The following is a 19,242-nucleotide window of genomic DNA, read 5'->3' as shown; positions in this document are numbered from 1 at the left end:
ACGCAGAAATTGCATCGGAATTGAATACAACAGTCACCATGCGCACTTTCTTCCATGCGAGTAATGTCTCAAACAGTCTATCCTTTGATCGTTTCCTCGAAGACCAGTAGTAATTTCCGATGCACATCTGGAGGCATTCTGTAATCTGTGGAGCTTCAAATGGTTGATGAAAAACAGAAATTGCATCGTGATTGAATACAACAGTCACCATGCGCATTTTCCTCCATGGGAGTAATTCCTCAAACAGTCTACACTTTGATCGTTCCCAGGAAGACCAGTAGTAGTTTCCGATGCACATCTGGATTCAATCTGTAATCTGTGGACTATCAGAGTGTTGATGAAACACAGAAATTGCATCGTGATTGAATACAACAGCCACCATGGCACTTTCCTCCATGAGAGTAATGTCTCAACAGTTTACGCCTTTATCGTTCCCTGGAAGACTAGTAGTAGTTTCCGATGCACATCTGGAGGCATTCTGTAATCTGTGGACCTTCAAAGTGTTGATGAAACACAGAAATTGCATCGGGATTGAATACAACAGGCACCATGCGTACATTTCTCCATTGGAGTAATGTCTCAAACTGTCATCGCTTTGATCGTTCCCATTAAGACCAGTAGAAGTTTCCGATGCACATCTGGAGGCATTCTTTAATCTGTGGACTATCCGAGTGCTAATGAAACAAAGAAATTGCAGCGTAATTGAATGCAACAGTCACCATGACCACTTTCCGCCATTTGAGTAATGTCTCAAACAGTCTACGCTTTGATCGTTCCCTGGAATACCAGCAGTAGTTTCCGATGCACATCTGGAGGCATTCTGTAATCTGTTTACTATCAGAGTGTTGATGACACAGAAATAGCATCGGGATTGAATACAACAGTCACCATGCGGACTTTCCTCCATGGGAGTAATGTCTCAAACAGTCTACGCTTTGATTGTTCCCTGGAAGACCAGTAGTAGTTTCCGATGCACATCTGGAGGAATTCTGTAATCTGTGGACTATCAGAGTGTTGATGAAACACAGAAATTGCATCGGGATTGAATACAACAGTCACCATGCGCACATTCCGCCATTGGAGTAATGTCTCAAACAGTCTACGCTTTGATCGTTCCCTGGAACACCAGTAGTAGTTTCCGATGCACATCTGGAGGTATACTGTAATCTGTGGTCTATCCGGGTGTTGATAAAAGATAGAAATTGCATCGGGATTGAATACAACAGTCACCATGCGCACTTCCCTCCATGCGAGAAATGTCTCAAACAGTCTACGCTTTGATCGTTCCCAGGAAGACCAGTAGTAGTTTCGATTCACATCTGGAGGCATTCGGTAAACTGTGGTTCTTCAAAGTGTTGATGACACACAGAAATTGCCTCGTAATTGAATACAAGTCACCATGGGCACTTTCCTCCATGGGAGTAATGTTTCAAACAGTCTACTACTTTATCGTTCCCTGGAAGACAAGTAGTAGTTTCCGATGCACATCTGGAGGCATTCTGTATTATGTGGACTATCTGAGTGTTGATGAAACGCAGAAATTGCATCGGGATTGAATACAACAGTCACCATGCGCACTTTCTTCCATGCGAGTAATGTCTCAAACAGTCTATCCTTTGATCGTTTCCTCGAAGACCAGTAGTAGTTTCCGATGCACATCTGGAGGCATTCTGTAATCTGTGGACCTTCAAAGGGTTGATGAAAAACAGAAATTGCATCGTGATTGAATACAACAGTCACCATGAACATTTTCCTCCATGGGAGTAATGCCTCAAACAGTCTACGCTTTGTTCGTTCCCAGGAAGACCAGTAGTAGTTTCCGATGCACATCTGGATTCAATCTGTAATCTGTGGACTATCAGAGTGTTGATGAAACACAGAATATGCATCGTGATTGAATACAACAGTCACCATAGCACTTTCCTCCATGAGAGTAATGTCTCAAACAGTTTACGCCTTTATCGTTCCCTGGAAGACCAGTAGTAGTTTCCGATGCACATCTGGAGGCATTCTGTAATCTGTGGACTATCAGGGTGTTGATGAAACACAGAAATTGCATCGGGAATGAATACAACAGTCACCATGCGCACTTTCCTCCACGGGAGTAATGTCTCAAACAGTCTACGCTTTGATCGTTCCCTGGAAGACCAGTAGTTCTTTCCGATGCACATCAGGTATCATTCTGTAATCTGTGCACTATTAGAGTGTTGATGAAACACAGAAATTGCATCGGGATTGAATACAACAGTCACCATGCGCACTTTCCTCCACTGGAGTAATGTCTCAACAGTCTACGCTTTTATCGTTCCCTGTAAGACCAGTAGTAGTTTCCGATGCACATCTGGTGGCATTCTGTAAGCTGTGGACTATCAGAGTGTTGATGAAACACAGAAATTGCATCGCGATTGAATACAACAGTCACCATTCGCATTTTCCTCCATGGGAGTAATGTCTCAAAAAGTCTACGCTTTGATCGTTTCCTGGAAGACCAGTGGTAGTTTCCGATGCACATCTGGAGGCATTCTGTAATCTGTGGACTATCAGAGTGTTGTTGAAACACAGAAATTGCATCGGGATTGCATATAACAGTCACCATCCGCACTTTACTCCATGGGAGTATTGTCTTAAACAGTCTACGCTTTGATCGTTCCCTGGAAGACCAGTAGTAGTTTCGATTCACATATGGAGGCATTCTGTAATCTGTGGACCTTCAAAGTGTTGATGAAACACAGAAATTGCATCGGGATTGAATACAACAGTCACCATGCGCACTTTCCTCCTTGGGAGTAATGTCTCAAAGAGTCTACGCTTTTATCGTTCCCTGGAAGACCAGTAGATGATTCCGATGCACATCTGGAGGCATACTGTAATCTGTGGACCTTTAAAGTGTTGATGAAACACAGAAATTGCATCGGGATTGAATACTACAGTCACCATGCGCACTTTATTCCTTGGGAGTAATGTCTCGAAGAGTCTACGCTTTGATCGTTCGCTGGAAGGCCAGTAGTAGATTCCGATGCACATCTGGAGGCATTTCTGTAAACTGTGGACTATCAGAGTGTTGTTGAAACACAGAAATTGCATCGGGATTGAATACAACAGTCACCATGTGCACTTTCTTCCATGGGAGTAATGTCTCAAACAGTTTACGCTTTGATCGTTCCCTGGAATACCAGTAGTAGTTTCCGATGCACATCAGGAGGCATTCTGTAATCTGTGGACTATCAGAGTGTTGATGAACACAGAAGTAGCATCGGGATTGAATACAACAGTTACCATGTGCACTTTCCCCAATGGGAGTAATGTCTCAAAGAGTCTACGCTTTTATCGTTCCCTGGAAGACCAGTAGATGATTCCGATGCACATCTGGAGGCATACTGTAATCTGTGGACCTTTAAAGTGTCGATGAAACACAGAAATTGCATCGGGATTGAATACCACAGTCACCATGCGCACTTTCATCCATGGGAGTAATGTCTCAAAAAGTCTACGCTTTGATCGTTCCCTGGAAGACCAGTAGTAGTTTCCGATGAACGTCAGGATTCATTCTGTAATTTGTGGACTATCAGAGTGTTGATGAAACACAGAAATTGCATCGGGATTGAATACAACAGTCACCACCGCACTTTCCTACGTAGGAGTAATGTCTCAAACAGTCTACGCTTTGATCGCTCCCTGGAAGACCAGTAGCAGTTTCATATGCACAACTGGAAGCATTCTGTAATCTGTGGACTATCAGAGTATTGATGAAACACCGAAAGTGCATCGTAATTGAATTCAACAGTCATAATGCGCACTTTCCTCCATGGGAGTAATGTCTGAAACAGTTTACGCCTTGATCTCTCCCTGGAAGACCAGTAGTAGAATCCGATGCACATCTGGTTGCATTCTGTAATCTGTGGACTATCAGAGTGTTGATGATCTCAGAAATTGCTCCGGGATTTAATACAACAGTCACCATGCGGACTTTCCTCCATGGGAGTAATGTCTCAAACAGTCTACGCTTTGATCGTTCCCTGGAAGACCAGTAGTAGTTTCCGATGCACATCTGGAGGCATTCTGTAATCTGTGGACTATCAGAGTGTCGTTGAAACACTTTAATTGCATCGGGATTGAGTACAACAGACACCATGCGCACTTTCCTCCATGGGAGTAACGTCTCAAACAGTCTACGCTTGATCGTTCCCTGGAGGACCAGTTGTAGATTCCGATGCACATCTGGAGGCATTCTGTAATCTGTGGACCTTCAAAGTATTGATGAAACGCAGAAATTGCATCGGGATTGAATACAACAGGCACCATGCGTACATTTCTACATTGGAGTAATGTCTCAAACTGTCATCGCATTGATCGCTCCCTCAACACCAGTAGTGGTTTCCGATGCACATCTGGAGGCATTCTGTAATCTGTGGACTATCCGAGTGCTAATGAAACACAGAAATTGCATCGGGATTGAGTACAACATCACCATGACTACTTTTCTCCATGGGAGTAAAGTCTCAAACGGTCTAAGCTTTGATCGTTCCTTGGAAGACCAGTAGTAGTTTCCGATGCACATCTGGAGGTATACTGTAATCTGTGGTCTATCCGGGTGTTGATAAAGGACAGAAATTGCATCGGGATTGAATACAACAGTCACCATGCGCACTTTCCTCCATGCGAGAAATGTCTCAAACAGTCTACGCTTTGATCGTTCCCTGGAAGACCAGTAGTAGTTTCGGATGCACATCTGGAGGCATTCTGTAATCTGTGGACTAACTGAGTGTTGATGAAACACAGAAATTGCATCGGGATTGAATACAACAGTCACCATGCGCACTTTCTTCCATGCCAGTAATGTCTCAAACAGTCTATGCTTTGATCGTTTCCTCGAAGACCAGTAGTAGTTTCCGATACACATCTGGAGGCATTCTGTAATCAGTGGACCTTCAAAGGGTTAATGAAACACAGAAATTGCATCGTGATTGAATACAACAGTCACCATGGCACTTTCCTCCATGAGTGTAATGTCTCAAACAGTCTACGCCTTTTTCGTTCCCTGGAAGACCAGTAGTAGTTTCCGATGCACATCTGGAGGCATTCTGTAATCTGTGGACTATCAGAGTGTTGATGAAACACAGAAATTGCATCGGGATTGAATACAACAGTCACCATGCGCACTTTCCTCCACGGGAGTAATGTCTGAAACAGTCTACGCTTTGATCGTTCCCTGGAAGACCAGTAGTTCTTTCCGATGCACATCTGGTATCATTCTGTAATCTGTGCACTATCGGAGTGTTGATGAAACACAGAAATTGCATCGGGATTGAGTACAACAGTCACCATGCGCACTTTCCTCCACTGGAGTAATGTCTCAAACAGTCTACGATTTGATCGTCCCCTGGAAGACCAGTTGCAGATTCCGATGCACATCTGGAGGCATTCTGTAATCTGCGGACTATCCAAGTGCTAATGAAACACAGAAATTGCAGCGTAATTGAATGCAACAGTCACCATGACCACCTTCCGCCATTTGAGTAATGTCTCAAACAGTCTACGCTTTGATCGTTCCCTGGAATACCAGCAGTAGTTTCCGATGCACATCTGGAGGCATTCTGTAATCTGTTTACTATCAGAGTGTTGATGACACAGAAATAGCATCGGGATTGAATACAACTGTCACCATGCAGACTTTCCTCCATGGGAGTAATGTCTCAAACAGTCTACGCTTTGATTGTTCCCTGGAAGACCAGTAGTAGTTTCCGATGCACATCTGGAGGAATTCTGTAATCTGTTGACTATCAGAGTGTTGATGAAACACAGAAATTGCATCGGGATTGAATACAACAGTCACCATGCGCACATTCCGCCATTGGAGTAATGTCTCAAACAGTCTACGCTTTGATCGTTCCCTGGAACACCAGTAGTAGTTTCCGATGCACATCTGGAGGTATACTGTAATCTGTGGTCTATCCGGGTGTTGATAAAAGATAGAAATTGCATCGGGATTGAATACAACAGTCACCATGGGCACTTCCCTCCATGCGAGAAATGTCTCAAACAGTCTACGCTTTGATCGTTCCCAGGAAGACCAGTAGTAGTTTCGATTCACATCTGGAGGCATTCGGTAAACTGTGGTTCTTCAAAGTGTTGATGACACACAGAAATTGCGTCGTAATTGAATACAAGTCACCATGGGCACTTTCCTCCATGGGAGTAATGTCTCAAACAGTCTACTCCTTTATCGTTCCCTGGAAGACAAGTAGTAGTTTCCGATGCACATCTGGAGGCATTCTGTATTATGTGGACTATCTGAGTGTTGATGAAACGCAGAAATTGCATCGGGATTGAATACAACAGTCACCATGCGCACTTTCTTCCATGCGAGTAATGTCTCAAACAGTCTATCCTTTGATCGTTTCCTCGAAGACCAGTAGTAGTTTCCGATGCACATCTGGAGGCATTCTGTAATCTGTGGACCTTCAAAGGGTTGATGAAAAACAGAAATTGCATCGTGATTGAATACAACAGTCACCATGCGCATTTTCCTCCATGGGAGTAATGCCTCAAACAGTCTACGCTTTGTTCGTTCCCAGGAAGACCAGTAGTAGTTTCCGATGCACATCTGGATTCAATCTGTAATCTGTGGACTATCAGAGTGTTGACGAAACACAGAATATGCATCGTGATTGAATACAACAGTCACCATAGCACTTTCCTCCATGAGAGTAATGTCTCAAACAGTTTACGCCTTTATCGTTCCCTGGAAGACCAGTAGTAGTTTCCGATGCACATCTGGAGGCATTCTGTAATCTGTGGACTATCAGGGTGTTGATGAAACACAGAAATTGCATCGGGAATGAATACAACAGTCACCATGCGCACTTTCCTCCACGGGAGTAATGTCTCAAACAGTCTACGCTTTGATCGTTCCCTGGAAGACCAGTAGTTCTTTCCGATGCACATCAGGTATCATTCTGTAATCTGTGCACTATTAGAGTGTTGATAAAACACAGAAATTGCATCGGGATTGAATACAACAGTCCCCATGCGCACTTTCCTCCACTGGAGTAATGTCTCAACAGTCTACGCTTTTATCGTTCCCTGTAAGACCAGTAGTAGTTTCCGAAGCACATCAGGTGGCATTCTGTAAGCTGTGGACTATCAGAGTGTTGATGAAACACAGAAATTGCATCGCGATTGAATACAACAGTCACCATTCGCATTTTCCTCCATGGGAGTAATGTCTCAAAAAGTCTACGCTTTGATCGTTTCCTGGAAGACCAGTGGTAGTTTCCGATGCACATCTGGAGGCATTCTGTAATCTGTGGACTATCAGAGTGTTGTTGAAACACAGAAATTGCATCGGGATTGCATATAACAGTCACCATCCGCACTTTACTCCATGGGAGTAATGTCTTAAACAGTCTACGCTTTGATTGTTCCCTGGAAGACCAGTAGTAGTTTCGATTCACATATAGAGGCATTCTGTAATCTGTGGACCTTCAAAGTGTTGATGAAACACAGAAATTGCATCGGGATTGAATACAACAGTCACCATGCGCACTTTCCTCCTTGGGAGTAATGTCTCAAAGAGTCTACGCTTTTATCGTTCCCTGGAAGACCAGTAGATGATTCCGATGCACATCTGGAGGCATACTGTAATCTGTGGACCTTTAAAGTGTTGATGAAACACAGAAATTGCATCGGGATTGAATACAACAGTCACCATGCGCACTTTATTCCTTGGGAGTAATGTCTCGAAGAGTCTACGCTTTGATCGTTCGCTGGAAGGCCAGTAGTAGATTCCGATGCACATCTGGAGGCATTCTGTAAACTGTGGACTATCAGAGTGTTGTTGAAACACAGAAATTGCATCGGGATTGAATACAACAGTCACCATGTGCACTTTCTTCCATGGGAGTAATGTCTCAAACAGTTTACGCTTTGATCGTTCCCTGGAATACCAGTAGTAGTTTCCGATGCACATCAGGAGGCATTCCGTAATCTGTGGACTATCAGAGTGTTGATGAACACAGAAGTTGCATCGGGATTGAATACAACAGTTACCATGTGCACTTTCCCCAATGGGAGTAATGTCTCAAAGAGTCTACGCTTTTATCGTTCCCTGGAAGACCAGTAGTAGTTTCCGATGCACATCTGGAGGCATTCTGTAATCTGTGGACTATCAGAGTGTTGTTGAAACACTGAAATTGCATCGGGATTGAATACAACAGTCACCATGCGCACTTTCATCCATGGGAGTAATGTCTCAAAAAGTCTACGCTTTGATCGTTCCCTGGAAGACCAGTAGTAGTTTCCGATGAACGTCAGGATTCATTCTGTAATTTGTGGACTATCAGAGTGTTGATGAAACACAGAAATTGCATCGGGATTGAATACAACAGTCACCACCGCACTTTCCTACGTAGGAGTAATGTCTCAAACAGTCTACGCTTTGATCGCTCCCTGGAAGACCAGTAGCAGTTTCATATGCACAACTGGAAGCATTCTGTAATCTGTGGACTATCAGAGTATTGATGAAACACCGAAAGTGCATCGTAATTGAATTCAACAGTCATAATGCGCACTTTCCTCCATGGGAGTAATGTCTGAAACAGTTTACGCCTTGATCTCTCCCTGGAAGACCAGTAGTAGAATCCGATGCACATCTGGTTGCATTCTGTAATCTGTGGACTATCAGAGTGTTGATGATCTCAGAAATTGCTCCGGGATTTAATACAACAGTCACCATGCGGACTTTCCTCCATGGGAGTAATGTCTCAAACAGTCTACGCTTTGATCGTTCCCTGGAAGACCAGTAGTAGTTTCCGATGCACATCTGGAGGCATTCTGTAATCTGTGGACTATCAGAGTGTCGTTGAAACACTTTAATTGCATCGGGATTGAGTACAACAGACACCATGCGCACTTTCCTCCATGGGAGTAACGTCTCAAACAGTCTACGCTTGATCGTTCCCTGGAGGACCAGTTGTAGATTCCGATGCACATCTGGAGGCATTCTGTAATCTGTGGACCTTCAAAGTATTGATGAAACGCAGAAATTGCATCGGGATTGAATACAACAGGCACCATGCGTACATTTCTACATTGGAGTAATGTCTCAAACTGTCATCGCATTGATCGCTCCCTCAACACCAGTAGTGGTTTCCGATGCACATCTGGAGGCATTCTGTAATCTGTGGACTATCGAGTGCTAATGAAACACAGAAATTGCATCGGGATTGAGTACAACATCACCATGACTACTTTTCTCCATGGGAGTAAAGTCTCAAACGGTCTAAGCTTTGATCGTTCCTTGGAAGACCAGTAGTAGTTTCCGATGCACATCTGGAGGTATACTGTAATCTGTGGTCTATCCGGGTGTTGATAAAGGACAGAAATTGCATCGGGATTGAATACAACAGTCACCATGCGCACTTTCCTCCATGCGAGAAATGTCTCAAACAGTCTACGCTTTGATCGTTCCCTGGAAGACCAGTAGTAGTTTCGGATGCACATCTGGAGGCATTCTGTAATCTGTGGACTAACTGAGTGTTGATGAAACACAGAAATTGCATCGGGATTGAATACAACAGTCACCATGCGCACTTTCTTCCATGCCAGTAATGTCTCAAACAGTCTATGCTTTGATCGTTTCCTCGAAGACCAGTAGTAGTTTCCGATACACATCTGGAGGCATTCTGTAATCAGTGGACCTTCAAAGGGTTAATGAAACACAGAAATTGCATCGTGATTGAATACAACAGTCACCATGGCACTTTCCTCCATGAGTGTAATGTCTCAAACAGTCTACGCCTTTTTCGTTCCCTGGAAGACCAGTAGTAGTTTCCGATGCACATCTGGAGGCATTCTGTAATCTGTGGACTATCAGAGTGTTGATGAAACACAGAAATTGCATCGGGATTGAATACAACAGTCACCATGCGCACTTTCCTCCACGGGAGTAATGTCTGAAACAGTCTACGCTTTGATCGTTCCCTGGAAGACCAGTAGTTCTTTCCGATGCACATCTGGTATCATTCTGTAATCTGTGCACTATCGGAGTGTTGATGAAACACAGAAATTGCATCGGGATTGAGTACAACAGTCACCATGCGCACTTTCCTCCACTGGAGTAATGTCTCAAACAGTCTACGATTTGATCGTTCCCTGGAACACCAGTAGTAGTTTCCGATGCACATCTGGAGGTATACTGTAATCTGTGGTCTATCCGGGTGTTGATAAAAGATAGAAATTGCATCGGGATTGAATACAACAGTCACCATGCGCACTTCCCTCCATGCGAGAAATGTCTCAAACAGTCTACGCTTTGATCGTTCCCAGGAAGACCAGTAGTAGTTTCGATTCACATCTGGAGGCATTCGGTAAACTGTGGTTCTTCAAAGTGTTGATGACACACAGAAATTGCGTCGTAATTGAATACAAGTCACCATGGGCACTTTCCTCCATGGGAGTAATGTCTCAAACAGTCTACTCCTTTATCGTTCCCTGGAAGACAAGTAGTAGTTTCCGATGCACATCTGGAGGCATTCTGTATTATGTGGACTATCTGAGTGTTGATGAAACGCAGAAATTGCATCGGGATTGAATACAACAGTCACCATGCGCACTTTCTTCCATGCGAGTAATGTCTCAAACAGTCTATCCTTTGATCGTTTCCTCGAAGACCAGTAGTAGTTTCCGATGCACATCTGGAGGCATTCTGTAATCTGTGGACCTTCAAAGGGTTGATGAAAAACAGAAATTGCATCGTGATTGAATACAACAGTCACCATGCGCATTTTCCTCCATGGGAGTAATGCCTCAAACAGTCTACGCTTTGTTCGTTCCCAGGAAGACCAGTAGTAGTTTCCGATGCACATCTGGATTCAATCTGTAATCTGTGGACTATCAGAGTGTTGACGAAACACAGAATATGCATCGTGATTGAATACAACAGTCACCATAGCACTTTCCTCCATGAGAGTAATGTCTCAAACAGTTTACGCCTTTATCGTTCCCTGGAAGACCAGTAGTAGTCTCCGATGCACATCTGGAGGCATTCTGTAATCTGTGGACTATCAGGGTGTTGATGAAACACAGAAATTGCATCGGGAATGAATACAACAGTCACCATGCGCACTTTCCTCCACGGGAGTAATGTCTCAAACAGTCTACGCTTTGATCGTTCCCTGGAAGACCAGTAGTTCTTTCCGATGCACATCAGGTATCATTCTGTAATCTGTGCACTATTAGAGTGTTGATAAAACACAGAAATTGCATCGGGATTGAATACAACAGTCCCCATGCGCACTTTCCTCCACTGGAGTAATGTCTCAACAGTCTACGCTTTTATCGTTCCCTGTAAGACCAGTAGTAGTTTCCGAAGCACATCAGGTGGCATTCTGTAAGCTGTGGACTATCAGAGTGTTGATGAAACACAGAAATTGCATCGCGATTGAATACAACAGTCACCATTCGCATTTTCCTCCATGGGAGTAATGTCTCAAAAAGTCTACGCTTTGATCGTTTCCTGGAAGACCAGTGGTAGTTTCCGATGCACATCTGGAGGCATTCTGTAATCTGTGGACTATCAGAGTGTTGTTGAAACACAGAAATTGCATCGGGATTGCATATAACAGTCACCATCCGCACTTTACTCCATGGGAGTAATGTCTTAAACAGTCTACGCTTTGATTGTTCCCTGGAAGACCAGTAGTAGTTTCGATTCACATATAGAGGCATTCTGTAATCTGTGGACCTTCAAAGTGTTGATGAAACACAGAAATTGCATCGGGATTGAATACAACAGTCACCATGCGCACTTTCCTCCTTGGGAGTAATGTCTCAAAGAGTCTACGCTTTTATCGTTCCCTGGAAGACCAGTAGATGATTCCGATGCACATCTGGAGGCATACTGTAATCTGTGGACCTTTAAAGTGTTGATGAAACACAGAAATTGCATCGGGATTGAATACAACAGTCACCATGCGCACTTTATTCCTTGGGAGTAATGTCTCGAAGAGTCTACGCTTTGATCGTTCGCTGGAAGGCCAGTAGTAGATTCCGATGCACATCTGGAGGCATTCTGTAAACTGTGGACTATCAGAGTGTTGTTGAAACACAGAAATTGCATCGGGATTGAATACAACAGTCACCATGTGCACTTTCTTCCATGGGAGTAATGTATCAAACAGTTTACGCTTTGATCGTTCCCTGGAATACCAGTAGTAGTTTCCGATGCACATCAGGAGGCATTCCGTAATCTGTGGACTATCAGAGTGTTGATGAACACAGAAGTTGCATCGGGATTGAATACAACAGTTACCATGTGCACTTTCCCCAATGGGAGTAATGTCTCAAAGAGTCTACGCTTTTATCGTTCCCTGGAAGACCAGTAGTAGTTTCCGATGCACATCTGGAGGCATTCTGTAATCTGTGGACTATCAGAGTGTTGTTGAAACACTGAAATTGCATCGGGATTGAATACAACAGTCACCATGCGCACTTTCATCCATGGGAGTAATGTCTCAAAAAGTCTACGCTTTGATCGTTCCCTGGAAGACCAGTAGTAGTTTCCGATGAACGTCAGGATTCATTCTGTAATTTGTGGACTATCAGAGTGTTGATGAAGCACAGAAATTGCATCGGGATTGAATACAACAGTCACCACCGCACTTTCCTACGTAGGAGTAATGTCTCAAACAGTCTACGCTTTGATCGCTCCCTGGAAGACCAGTAGCAGTTTCATATGCACAACTGGAAGCATTCTGAAATCTGTGGACTATCAGAGTATTGATGAAACACCGAAAGTGCATCGTAATTGAATTCAACAGTCATAATGCGCACTTTCCTCCATGGGAGTAATGTCTGAAACAGTTTACGCTTTGATCTCTCCCTGGAAGACCAGTAGTAGAATCCGATGCACATCTGGTTGCATTCTGTAATCTGTGGACTATCAGAGTGTTGATGATCTCAGAAATTGCTCCGGGATTTAATACAACAGTCACTATGCGGACTTTCCTCCATGGGAGTAATGTCTCAAACAGTCTACGCTTTGATCGTTCCCTGGAAGACCAGTAGTAGTTTCCGATGCACATCTGGAGGCATTCTGTAATCTGTGGACTATCAGAGTGACGTTGAAACACTTTAATTGCATCGGGATTGAGTACAACAGACACCATGCGCACTTTCCTCCATGGGAGTAACGTCTCAAACAGTCTACGCTTGATCGTTCCCTGGAGGACCAGTTGTAGATTCCGATGCACATCTGGAGGCATTCTGTAATCTGTGGACCTTCAAAGTATTGATGAAACGCAGAAATTGCATCGGGATTGAATACAACAGGCACCATGCGTACATTTCTACATTGGAGTAATGTCTCAAACTGTCATCGCATTGATCGCTCCCTCAACACCAGTAGTGGTTTCCGATGCACATCTGGAGGCATTCTGTAATCTGTGGACTATCCGAGTGCTAATGAAACACAGAAATTGCTTCGGGATTGAATACAACATCACCATGACCACTTTCCTCCATGGGAGTAATGTCTCAAACAGTCTAAGCTTTGATCGTTCCTTCTATCAGAGTGTTGTTGAAACACACAAATTGCATCGGGAATGAATACAACAGTCATCATGAGGACTTTCCTCCATGGAAGTAACGTCTCAAACAGTCTACGCTTTGATCGTTCCCTGGAAGACCAGTAGTAGTTTCCGATGCACATCTGGTGGCATTCTGTAATCTGTGGACTATCAGAGTGTTGTTGAAACACAGAAATTGCATCGGGATTGAATATAACAGTCACCATCGGCACTTTACTCCACAGGAGTAATGTCTTAAACAGTCTACGCTTTGATCGTTCCCTGGAAGACCAGTAGTAGTATCGATTCACATATGGAGGCATTCTGTAATCTGTGGACCTTCAAAGTGTTGTTGAAACACAGAAATTGCATCGGGATTGAATACAACAGTCACCATGCGCACTTTCCTCCTTGGGAGTAATGTCTCGTAGAGTCTACGCTTTGATCGTTCGCTGGAAGGCCAGTAGTAGATTCCGATGCACATCTGGGGGCATTCTGTAATCTGTGGATTATCAGAGTGTGGCTGAAACACAGAAATTGCATCGGGATTGAATACAACAGTCACCATGTGCACTTTCTTCCATGGGAGTAATGTCTCAAACAGTTTACGATTTGATCGTTCCCTGGAAGACCAGTAATAGTTTCCGATGCACATCTGGAGTCATTCTGTAACCTGTGGACTATCAGAGTGTTGATGAAACCCATATATTGCATCGGTATTGAATACAACAGTCACCATGCGCACTTTCCTACATAGGAGTAATGTCTCAAACAGTCTACGCTTTGATCGTTCCCTGGAAGACCAGTTGTAGTTTCCGATGCACATCTGGAGGCATTCTGTAGTCTGTTGACTATCAGAGTGTTGTTGAAACACAGAAATTGCCTCGGGATTGAATACAACAGTCACCATGCTCGCTTTCATCCATAGGAGTAATGTCTCAAAAAGTCTACGATTTGATCGTTCCCTGGAAGACCAGTAGTAGTTTCCGATGCACATCTGGAGGCATTCTGTAATCTGTGGACTATCAGAGTGTCGTTGAAGCACTTTAATTGCATCGGGATTGAATACAACAGACACCATGCGCACTTTCCTCAATGGGAGTAATGTCTCAAACAGTCTACGATTTGATCGTTCCCTGGAAGACCAGTTGCAGATTCCGATGCACATCTGGAGGCATTCTGTAATCTGCGGACTATCCGAGTGCTAATGAAACACAGAAATTGCATCGGGATTGAATACAACAGTCACCATACGCACTTTCCTCTATGGGAGTAATGTCTCAAACAGTCTACGCTTTGATCGTTCCCTGGAAGACCAGTAGTTCTTTCCGATGCACATCTGGTATCATTCTGTAATCTGTGCACTACTAGAGTGTTGATGAAACACAGAAATTGCATCGGGATTGAATACAACAGTCACCATGCGCACTTTCCTCCACTGGAGTAATATCTCAACAGTCTACGCTTTGATCGTTCCCTGTAAGACCAGTAGTAGTTTCCGATCCACATCTGGTGGCATTCTGTAAGCTGTGGACTATTAGAGTGTTGATGAAACACAGAAATTGCATCGGGATTGAATACAACAGTCACCATTCGCATTTTCCTAAATGGGAGTAATGTCTCAAAAAGTCTACGCTTTGATCGTTCCCTGGAAGACCAGTGGTAGTTTCCGATGCACATCTGGAGGCATTCTGTAATCTGTGGACCTTCAAAGTGTTGATGAAACACAGAAATTGCATCGGGATTGAATACAACAGGCACCATGCGTACATTTCTCCATTGGAGTAATGTCTCAAACTGTCATCGCTTTGATCTTTCCCTTTAAGACCAGTGATAGTTTCCGATGCACATCTGGAGGCATTCTTTAATCTGTGGACTATCCGAGTGCTAATGAAACAAAGAAATTGCAGCGTAATTGAATACAACAGTCACCATGACCACTTTCCGCCATGGGAGTAATGTCTCAAACAGTCTACGCTTTGATCGTTCCCTGGAATACCAGCAGTAGTTTCCGATGCACATCTGGAGGCATTCTGTAATCTGTTTACTATCAGAGTGTTGATGACACAGAAATTGCATCGGGATTGAATACAACAGTCACCATGCGGACTTTCCTCCATGGGAGTAATGTCTCAAACAGTCTACGCTTTGATTGTTCCCTGGAAGTCCAGTAGTAGTTTCCGATGCACATCTGGAGGAATTCTGTAATCTGTGGACTATCAGAGTGTTGATGAAACACAGAAATTGCATCGGGATTCAATACAACAGTCACCATGCGCACATTCCGCCATTGGAGTAATGTCTCAAACAGTCTACGCTTTGATCGTTCCCTGGAACACCAGTAGTAGTTTCCGATGCACATCTGGAGGTATACTGTAATCTTTGGTCTATCTGGGTGTTGATAAAAGATAGAAATTGCATCGGGATTGAATACAACAGTCACCATGCGCACTTCCCTCCATGCGAGAAATGTCTCAAACAGTCTACGCTTTGATCGTTCCCAGGAAGACCAGTAGTAGTTTCGATTCACATCTGGAGGCATTCGATAAACTGTGGTTCTTCAAAGTGTTGATGACACACAGAAATTGCGTCGTAATTGAATACAAGTCACCATGGGCACTTTCCTCCATGGGAGTAATGTCTCAAACAGTCTACTCCTTTATCGTTCCCTGGAAGACAAGTAGTAGTTTCCGATGCACATCTGGAGGCATTCTGTAATATGTGGACTATCTGAGTGTTGATGGAACGCAGAAATTGCATCGGGATTGAATACAACAGTCACCATGCGCACTTTCTTCCATGCGAGTAATGTCTCAAACAGTCTATCCTTTGATCGTTTCCTCGAAGACCAGTAGTAGTTTCCGATGCACATCTGGAGGCATTCTGTAATCTGTGGACCTTCAAAGGGTTGATGAAAAACAGAAATTGCATCGTGATTGAATACAATAGTCACCATGCGCATTTTCCTCCATGGGAGTAATGCCTCAAACAGTCTACGCTTTGTTCGTTCCCAGGAAGACCAGTAGTAGTTTCCGATGCACATCTGGATTCAATCTGTAATCTGTGGACTATCAGAGTGTTGATGAAACACAGAATATGCATCGTGATTGAATACAACAGTCACCATAGCACTTTCCTCCATGAGAGTAATGTCTCAAACAGTTTACGCCTTTATCGTTCCCTGGAAGACCAGTAGTAGTTTCCGATGCACATCTGGAGGCATTCTGTAATCTGTGGACTATCAGGGTGTTGATGAAACACAGAAATTGCATCGGGAATGAATACAACAGTCACCATGCGCACTTTCCTCCACGGGAGTAATGTCTCAAACAGTCTACGCTTTGATTGTTCCCTGGAAGACCAGTAGTTCTTTCCGATGCACATCAGGTATCATCTGTAATCTGTGCACTATTAGAGTGTTGATGAAACACAGAAATTGCATCGGGATTGAATACAACAGTCACCATGCGCACTTTCCTCCACTGGAGTAATGTCTCAACAGTCTACGCTTTTATCGTTCCCTGTAAGACCAGTAGTAGTTTCCGATGCACATCTGGTGGCATTCTGTAAGCTGTGGACTATCAGAGTGTTGATGTAACACAGAAATTGCATCGGGATTGAATACAACAGTCACCATTCGCATTTTCCTCCATGGGAGTAATGTCTCAAAAAGTCTACGCTTTGATCGTTTCCTGGAAGACCAGTAGTAGTTTCCGATGCACATCTGGAGGCATTCTGTATTCTGTGGACTATCAGAGTGTTGATGAAACACAGAAATTGCATCGGGATTGAATACAACAGTCACCATGCGCACTTTCCTCCTTGGGAGTAATGTCTCGTAGAGTCTACGCTTTGATCGTTCGCTGGAAGGCCAGTAGTAGATTCCGATGCACATCTGGGGGCATTCTGTAATCTGTGGATTATCAGAGTGTGGTTGAAACACAGAAATTGCATCGGGATTGAATACAACAGTCACCAGGTGCACTTTTTTCCATGGGAGTAATGTCTCAAACAGTTTACGATTTGATCGTTCCCTGGAAGACCAGTAGTAGTTTCCGATGCACATCTGGAGGCATTCTGTAACCTGTGGACTATCAGAGTGTTGATGAAACACATATATTGCATCGGGATTGAATACAACAGTCACCATGCGCACTTTCCTACATAGGAGTAATGTCTCAAACAGTCTACGCTTTGATCGTTCCCTGGAAGACCAGTTGTAGTTTATAATGCACATCTGGAGGCATTCTGTAGTCTGTTGACTATCAGAGTGTTGTTGAAACACAGAAATTGCCTCGGGATTGAATACAACAGACACCATGCTCGCTTTCATCCATAGGAGTAATGTCTCAAAAAGTCTACGATTTGATCGTTCCCTGGAAGACCAGTAGTAGTTTCCGATGCACATCTGGAGGCATTCTGTAATCTGTGGACTATCAGAGTGTCGTTGAAACACTTTAATTGCATCGGGATTGAATACAACAGACACCATGCGCACTTTCCTCAATGGGAGTAATGTCTCAAACAGTCTACGATTTGATCGTTCCCTTTAAGACCAGTAGTAGTTTCCGATGCACATCTGGAGGCATTCTTTAATCTGTGGACTATCCGAGTGCTAATGAAACAAAGAAATTGCAGCGTAATTGAATACAACAGTCACCGTGACCACTTTCCGCCATGGGAGTAATGTCTCAAACAGTCTACGCTTTGATCGTTCTCTGGAATACCAGCAGTAGTTTCCGATGCACATCTGGAGGCATTCTGTAATCTGTTTACTATCACAGTGTTGATGACACAGAAATTGCATCGGGATTGAATACAACAGTCACCATGCGGACTTTCCTCCATGGGAGTAATGTCTCAAACAGTCTACGCTTTGATTGTTCCCTGGAGACCAGTAGTAGTTTCCGAAGCACATCTGGAGGAATTCTGTAATCTGTGGACTATCAGAGTGTTGATGAAACACAGAAATTGCATCGGGATTGAATACAACAGTCACCATGCGCACATTCCGCCATTGGAGTAATGTCTCAAACAGTCTACGCTTTGATCGTTCCCTGGAACACCAGTAGTAGTTTCCGATGCACATCTGGAGGTATACTGTAATCTTTGGTCTATCCAGGTGTTGATAAAAGATAGAAATTGCATCGGGATTGAATACAACAGTCACCATGCGCACTTCCCTTCATGCGAGAAATGTCTCAAACAGTCTACGCTTTGATCGTTCCCAGGAAGACCAGTAGTAGTTTCGATTCACATCTGGAGGCATTCGATAAACTGTGGTTCTTCAAAGTGTTGATGACACACAGAAATTGCGTCGTAATTGAATACAAGTCACCATGTGCACTTTCCTCCATGGGAGTAATGTCTCAAACAGTCTACTCCTTTATCGTTCCCTGGAAGACAAGTAGTAGTTTCCGATGCACATCTGGAGGCATTCTGTAATATGTGGACTATCTGAGTGTTGATGAAACGCAGAAATTGCATCGGGATTGAATACAACAGTCACCATGCGCACTTTCTTCCATGCGAGTAATGTCTCAAACAGTCTATCCTTTGATCGTTTCCTCGAAGACCAGTAGTAGTTTCCGATGCACATCTGGAGGCATTCTGTAATCTGTGGACCTTCAAAGGGTTGATGAAAAACAGAAATTGCATCGTGATTGAATACAACAGT

Source organism: Schistocerca gregaria, unplaced genomic scaffold (genome assembly GCF_023897955.1).
Source record: "Schistocerca gregaria isolate iqSchGreg1 unplaced genomic scaffold, iqSchGreg1.2 ptg000066l, whole genome shotgun sequence".
Lineage (NCBI taxonomy): Eukaryota > Metazoa > Arthropoda > Insecta > Orthoptera > Acrididae > Schistocerca > Schistocerca gregaria.
Note: the sequence above shows the minus strand (reverse complement) of the source record.